Here is an 8,750-nt window from a genome sequence, read left to right as displayed (position 1 = left end):
GATAAATATAACAGAATTTTACCTTTTTCTCCTTTACACAGTTTGAGAAAAATGGTGTTTACTATTTTCTCTGTGGAGTTAGCCTATGATTTGGTATATTGAAATCTTCCATTGAAGTTCTCCATTTTTAATAAATAACTAAATAAGGGATTTTTCAGGGCAAACACAGGAGTTCATATCTGAGTCACATCCATTCAATTAAAAGCAAGTGAATTTTTGCTATTTCCGTGCAATATTTTCCTTCTATCTGTTCTTTTCTAGCTAATAGAAACTTGAAAGATAGGGTAAAATCCTTAAAATTAATGGTGTTTATTACAACAATTTGTTATCATTTGTATTTTTATCAACCCCTTTTATAGCCCAGCAAGTGATTCATACATACTTTCCTTTAAAGGCAATTGGGCTAGTCTCTGGATAATACCAGCCTTCTCCTTTTCTTCAGTTAAGTTTGCCAAGCAGAAGAGAAGAGAGAAGAATGTCTTATCTATAATATGAATGAATTTGTAGGAGAGGGAGGTAATGTAAAGAAAAGATTTGCAGTCAGAGATGCAAAATTTATGGAAATCTTTGGAAATACCACTTACTCCCTTGTGACCATACTTTTTAAATTCTTTTGGAGAAAATGATATTATTTTCATATTCTAGGTGTTAGAATGGAAGCTTAGATTGATAAGGTGGCAAAATCAGTACATACTTCTGGAGAGAAGCAGAGTGCAAAGTTTATGAGAAAACACTCTTCCTTTCCTTTGATTTCCCATTTTAGCAAAACTCAAAATTTCAAAGGCATATGATCATGGTACAATTACCAGAGGGTAGCAAAAGTGGTCCTGCAATTGTCCTGTGGTACTGTTATTACAACTGATAACCAGTGACCCATATCTGTACAGAAACGAAAGTTCATTTGGGCATCTACACCTCAGTTTATATCAGTCAAAACTAATCCACGTCACCAAAAGCTAATAATCAATCAATGCAAGATCATCTGTGGCTTCAAGATAATTTTGGTGTCAGAATCTTTTTTGCCTTCAAAAATGTCTTATTCCAATCTATGAAGCAGATAAAAGTGAGACTTTATTTGTATAAATTTCCTTTACAATTAACCTCATATTTGTCATATTCCCTCGCAAAGCCAAAGTTCAGAACAATACTCAAGTAATCTATACTATGTGTATAGATAGTAGAAGCACCCTAATTTAAGATAGAGTTGTCAGGAGGCACCTGGGTGGGCTCCGTCAGTTCAGCATCTGACTCTTGGTTTCAGCTCAGGTCATGACCTCAGGGTCATTAGATGGAGCCCAGCCTCAGGCTCTGTGCCCAGCAGTCTGCTTGAGATTCTTCCTCCCTCCCTCTCTGCTCTTCCCGCTGCTTGCTGTCTCTCTCTCTCTCTCTCTCCCTAAAATAAATAAATAAAATCTTAAAAAAAAAATCTTCAGGATGGAAAAGCAAACTCATTTATATGTTGTCTACAAGAAACAATAAACATAAAAACATAGTTATGTTAAAAGTTACGTGATGGATAAAAGATGAACACGTAAACATTAATCATAAGGATGTGGGTGTGATCATATTAATATCAGGATAAGTCAACCTCAGAACGATGACTATTTGCAGGGATACAGAAAGCTACTGTATAATGTTCGAGGGGTCATTTTATCAAGAAAATACATGAATCCCAAATATGTATGCTGCTAATAACAGAGCTTCAAATTATGAAACCCCAAACTGGCAGAAATAAAAGGATGAATAGACAAATGTGCAGTTATAGTTGAAGATTTTAACACTGAGTTTCTTCTGTGTCCTCATGCGCCTTTCCTATGTGTGAACATGCTCCTTTTCCTCTTCTCATAAGGATACTGGATACTGGGATAAGGTATCACCCTTAGGACCTCATTTAATCTTAATTACCTCGTGTAAATGCCCTATCTTTAAATACAGTCCCACTGGGGCTAATGCCTCAACTTTTGAATTTGAGAGGAACACAATTCAGTTATTAACATTCTACTCTCTCACCCCCTAAATGCATGTCCTTCTCTGGGGAAAATTCATCCCATCCCAAAATCCCTCCCCAAATCATAACCCATCCCACCATCTGTTCCAAAGTATCAACTAAATTTCATCTAAATTGGATATGGGTGAGAGTTGAGGTATGATTTTTCCTGACTCAAAATTCCTCACTAGTTGAGAACCTGTGCAACTAGACAAGTTATGTGCTTCCAAAGTACAGTGATGGCACAGGCAGAGGATAGACTTTCCCATTCCAAAAGGAAGAAAATGGAAATGCAAAAGGAGTGACAGGTCCCAAGCAGTTAAAAATTCTACTAGGTCTTAAAGCTTGAGAATGATCCTTTTTGGCTCAAGGCTCTGTGCTCTGAGGCACTTGGTGGTGGTGTCTCTCCTCAGTCCTGAGGTGGCAGCCCCACCCCTTCAGCTCTGCAGCTGGGCTTGGCCCTGCGCCCTGGGCAGCAGCATCCTGGCCCACAGACACTGAGGAAGTGGCCTCGCCTGCAAGGACTGATGAAATAACCTTGCCCCCTGGGCCTGGGGTGGGAGTGGCATTCCCCACCATCCCTGAATTGCCTTCAGAATCATTGTTTGCTTTTCTTGAAGGAAAATGCATATTCAAAGCAGAGAGTTCTCTCATCCCATCCTATAGAATACCAGAACTCCATCAGCCTTCCTTCATTCTGCCCTTTCTTGATTCTGTGTCTGTCCCAATTTTCGATATTTTTCATTGCAGCACTCTACTTCGTACTACCAAAATCTGTATTAGGCTGCTCGGATTGCCACAACAAAGTATCACAGAGAAAGTGCTTTATACAACAAAGATTTATTTTCCCACAGATCTGGAATCTAGAAGTCCAAGATCAAGGTGTCAGCAGGCCCGTTTCTCATGAAGACTTTCCTCCTGTCTTACAGAAATCCACTTTCTCACTGTGTCTACACGGAGTCTTTTCTTTGTGTATCAGAAGAGAGAGAAAGAGTGAGCGAGCTCTGTTGTCTCTCCCTCTTCTTATAAGAACACCAGTCCTACTGAGTTAAAGTACCACCTATATGACCTCATTTAACCTTAATTATTTCCTTAAAAATCCTACCTCTAAAAATAGTCATATTAGGAATGAGAGCTTAGAATTCTGGATTGGGATGTGGGGAGACACAGTCCAGTCCATAACAATAACAAACCCACAACACTGAGTGGCTTAAGAACAAAACATTGATCTGCTGACAAGTTTTCCATTGGGCAAGGCTCAGCAGGCTAGCTTGTCTCTGCTCCATTCAGCATCAGCAGGGGCAGCCAGAAGCCTGGTCGTTGGGAGTCATTCCTCTGCACGTGTACCCAGCAATGCACGTGGCAGTCACCTAGGATTTTAGCAGGAGCTGTCAGCTGAACACCTACGAAGCTCCATGGAGTGGTCAGGTTCTAAAGGGAAGTGTCCTAAGAGATTGAAAAAGAGCCAAGCTGAAGCCACACCATCGCTGACCATCCTCAAAAGTCACACAGCATCACCTGAAGTACATTTCACTCATAAAGTCCTACCCAGAATCAAGTGGAGGAAAAATAGACTCTACTTCTTGATGAGGGAATGACAAGGACCTGAAAATATTCTGTGGAACAAGAAACATTGCTGTGGCCTTTTTTGGAAAATACCTTTTGCTGCACTATATATGGTTAACAGGCTTTAAGGACGATCAATTGAATCTTTGGTTTATTACTAATCACATCTTCTCCTGTGGTTCTCTTGTCATAGCAAGTCCTCAATTATAAATATATAGCTTTTTACTTCAGAATCACCAAAAGACAAAGGCAGAAGCCAACAGGAGCTTGTGCAAGGCTTAGCAATTTGCAGGCTTATTGGATACCATTAATATTTAATCAATATATCTACTTTTAAAGAAAGGCAAGTGTCTTAGCACAGACAGCTTTTTAAAACTTATTTTTAACTGTAAAGTGGTTATATGTAAGAAACAGGAGGAAAACAGAGCAGTATGATAAACTGCTTTGGAAAATATTTTAAAGCAAAGGGAAGCCCCTGAATTATCCTATAGAGAAGTATTACAGGAGCAGCTAAACATGTGACACATTTTTCTCAAGTTAACGTGTTAAAAATTACTTGACTGCTTGAAATTAGTATCTCAAGTATTTGTTAAAATTGGAAAATCATTTAATAAAATAATAAATTCAATAAGAATATTTTATTTTTACTTTGTTTTGATTTATTTGGTTTGAGAACTTTGATAGGTTCTGTAAAACTTTCCATTTTTGCATAGCTTACTAGTTGTAGATCCTGTGGTGATAGTCTTTTATTCTAGAACTTCATTAGAGAATATTGCAAAGAAAATCAGAAAGCCACTATAAATGCTTTTTACATATTGTCTTTTTCCTTTTTTCCCCAACCAGTCCCTTCCTTACCACTTCCCTTAATCTCATATTCTTCCTCAGTTTTTTTCTGATTGAAGTGACATAACATAGGAAGGCAGGACTAAAAGTGGGTGTTCTTGAGGATTTCCAAGTTAGATGCCAGTTAGCTTGTGCTGGTCATAGAGAGACAAATATGGACTTGTTGCATCCCCACAGGAACTGGCTGTGGGTTTGTCTTCATTTTGACTGGTGCCAGGCAAAAATGAGAAGCAAAATTGTGTTGAACCACATAATAACTCTGATGGGCATTCAATTTTAAGTTTGTCCAGAAAGAAGATATATTTGTGAATTGCAGAACGCTCTATCTTTTGAGTAAGAAGGAAATACATAAACTGAGGTGAAATGGTGGAGGTGAATGCAATGTTGGAGGTGACCAGCGTTTTTTCAAGCATACTTTTATTTTTGCATATGACAGATAATTATTTAGTTTAGACAATTTAAGTTCTGGCTTCTATAACAAATTTTCGTTGGGTGGATTAAATAACATCTGTTTATTTCTCATCATTCTGGAGGCTCAGGAGTCCAAGATTATGGTGCCCGAAATCCAGTGTCTGGCGAGAAACAACTTCCTGGTGTAGACTGCGGTCTTTTCGCCATATCTTTACAGGGCAGAGAGCAGAGAGAGGTGAGCTCTCTGGTTACCTCCTATAAGGATGCTAATCCCATTCATTAGCTTTCATCTAATCCTAATTACCTTCCAAAGGCCCTACATCCTAATAACATAATATTAGGAGTATGCGGGGGTGGGGGTAGGGTTTCCATATATGAATTTCAAGAGGACATCAACATTCAGTTCATAACAGACCAGTGAGTTCTTCAGTGAAGGAAGGAAAAGGAAAAAATGAAATGCAAAGAAAAAATTACATCTACATTTAAAAAAACCAACATGTCAATTTTAGGATAGGTAAAATGATAAACTCCATTACTGAAATAGAACAATTAGATTACCATGTATAAATACTTATTTAGAATCTACGGAAACCTATTATTTCTTGGTAGATGCTGTTTCATCTGTTACTTCCCATGACAGAGTGGCATGCAGACTAAATGCTGGAGTCCTTTAAGGAGCAGACTCTTCCATGCCCCCTGCATTTAAGAGAATAATTTATTCACCACTGATTTTTTCTCAGACTATAAAGATGAATAACTAGATAGATAAATAACAACCAAGCTTGTGAAGATAGGTTCTTATTTTAATTTGGCACCATCTTATGCTTGGAAAATTTGTCAACCAAAGCATACAGATGGAACCCTATTTATTTTATTGCAATTAAGTCATGAGTGGACATTTTCCACACTATCCCTTAAGAAATAAACAATAAGGTAAGTTACTTGTTACACTATTTATTTTTCCAATATGAAACTAATTAGTGAGCTCATTCTTCGAACAGCTGTCCCTGTTGTTCAAGATCTTCCTAGGAAGATTAGGGCCATTGAATGGAAAATAGAACTTAAGAATCTAATAGTAATAATAAAAAAAGCCATGAAGCATGTCTGAGGAATTAAGTAAAAACAATAAATAGGTCATTTTATAAGAGTTCAGTGATCTTGAACTTCCTATTCCACTTGTCCACATTAAGGTTGTGCTGGTCAGTGTCAGTAGGAAGTCTTACCTTAAAATGGGAAAATATTAGTAATGAGTCAACCTCAAAGGGTTCACAATGAGTTTGAACAAGTATTCTGAGTTCAAAGTCTATTGGGATCTTAATTAAAAGTCTATAATCTACTAGAAGAGACCACAAACTTAAAACTGGCTTTTTCCCAAGACTGTCTCAGCATCTTCTTGCTCCTATCAGAATGTTAATTTCTAAATTCCCATAGCCCTTAAATTTAATATCTCTTCCATTTATTCTCAGTGGGTGTTCCTTTACCACAGACTTAGTAGAGTTGAAGGTAAACTGATATATGCAGAAGATATACAGTGGTAGGAAAAAGGTGAAATTCGAATACTGAAGAGGTGAGACTAAGAGTTCTAGAACCTGTGATTCAAAGTGAGTATGAGAAAAAAATGGGAAAGAAAAAAGGTTAAGAATTGCCAAAACCATGTAAAAATACATGGCAATAGGTAAACACAGTGTTAAGTTAGCACGTTACATAAACTAAATGTTATTTGATTAGGTCTTTATAAAAGGAATTCAATTATTTATCGATTATACGTCAGTAAATCTGGGGAAAAAATTCCAAGCTAATAACTCCTTGGTTTGCACTACTGGGCATAATTAACCCATTATCTGTTCATCATTCTAACAGAAAACCTCATATAATATATCCCAACTAATTTTTCAAAGTGATACGGGGGTGGGGACTTCTGAAGATCAATATTTGCATTACCAGTTTATAGACTCCCCTCATCTTATACACACCAGACCTTAAAGTAGGCTCTCTTCCATCCAGAGCATTCTCTTTTACTTGATTTTACTGATTGCAACCATGACAACCCAAAAATCCCATGCTGGTGTGTTCAGAGTTGAGCCAATTAGGAGATGGAAGATAGAACTGGTTTTCACAATAAATTATCATTGGATGTCCTGCTAACATTTTTTTGCAACCTCTAATAAAATGCTTGACTCAGGTAAGGATCATTAGTGGAAGATAATATCACTAGATGAAAGATTGCTACAGATCTTCATGGGATGCCAAAATACAGTCACCAAGATTACTTTCAGGTAACAGAAAGCAAATGATGTAATTTTATAAAGGAGCGATCAGGCTGTTATCCCCTTGAACCAGAGTTTAAAGTTAGCATCACTAATAAGGAGACATTATGTGCTTCTTATTATGAACCATACAGTATCACCTATAAAGTATTATGTCTCATCACACCCCAACACAAAGTTTTGTTTTCAATTGGCTTCTTGTTTGAATAAGACCTTTTTTGGACCACTGGGAGAATTTCAAGATGGAGTAAGTATTAATTGATACAAAGAATTATTAAATTTGTTAAGTGTGATGATAGCATTCTCTTATGTGGGAAAATATTACTTTCAGAGATTACTGAGGTAATGTACTGACCATTTTAGGGATGAAATGTCATGATGTCTGAATTTACTTTAAAGAATTACAAAGAAAAATAGGTTAAGAAAGTAAAGAAACTGCCAGTTGTTAATGGTGATAATGGGTGTATTTTTTAAGGTTTTCTAGAGAAATAAAACTAATAAGGTGTGTGTGTGTGTGTGTGTGTGTGTGTGTGTGTAGTGTATGTGTGTGAGTGTAGTTATTTTAAATTAGATATAGTTAATTTAAGGAATTTGTTTCCATGATTATGAAGGCTGGCAAGTCCCAAATCTGTAGGGTGGGTCAGCAGGCTGAAAACCAGAGAAAAGCAACTGTTGGAGTTGAGGTGTGAGGACTGTCTGCTGGAAGAATTCCCTCCTGCTCAGAGGAGATCAGTCTTTTGTTTTTATTTAGGCCTTCAACTGATTAGATGAGGCTCATTCACATTTCAAAGGGCAATCTGCTTTACTGAAAGTCCATTAATTTAAAGTTTTTTAAAAGATTTTATTTATTTGACACATACACACACAGAGCTCAAGCAGGGGGAACAGCTGGCAGAGGGAGAAGCAGACTTCCCACTGAGCAGGGAGCCCCATGTGGGACTTGATCCCAGGATCTGACCTGGATCCCAGGATCATGACCTGGTAATTGCTTAACCAGTTGAGTCACCCAGGCACCCACACCAATTTAAATGTTAATCTCATCCAAAAACACTTGCACAGAAACATCCAGAGTACCATTGGCTAAATATCTGGGCACTATGGCCCAGCCAAGTAGATAATAAAATTAACCATCACAATGGGTATATGAGATATTATTATATAACTCTTTCTACCTTTCTGGAAGATTAAAAATCTTCAAAATAAAAGCTTTAAAAATATTAAAAAATTATCTTGTGGGTATTTATTTCCTATGAAATGGTGGAAAACTGAAAATATTTGCTTCACAAGGCCCTTTTGAGCATTAAACAGAGAAGAGATAAAAAAAAAGAAAAACAAGAAAAAAAAATCAAGATTTTTGATATATAAACTAGGAAAAACAGATGTGAGATGTATAGTGGTTTAATTTTCTGGTGCATTTTATGCTGCATCTGTGAAGGAAATGAAAAAAATAGTTCCTAATCCCATAGAAACACTCAAGAGAATTTTTTTTAATTGCAAGTCCAAATTAATTACTTCATTCAATAATATTTTATATGGACACATTGAAACAGGGTTTGAAATAAGATCTCATGGTCTCATGGCTTGTAGTGTTGAGACAAATTTTGTTTTAATTATTTGAATATTCTCTTTCCAGTAATCACAAAAGGAGATTACCCAACCTCGCTAGAATTCTTGGG

The sequence above is a fragment of the Lontra canadensis genome, unplaced genomic scaffold (assembly GCF_010015895.1).
Source record: "Lontra canadensis isolate GAN:19392208 unplaced genomic scaffold, GSC_riverotter_1.0 scaffold80, whole genome shotgun sequence".
Classification (NCBI taxonomy): Eukaryota; Metazoa; Chordata; class Mammalia; order Carnivora; family Mustelidae; genus Lontra; species Lontra canadensis.
The sequence above is the reverse complement of the archived record's forward strand: the minus strand, read 5'-3'. Positions refer to the sequence as shown.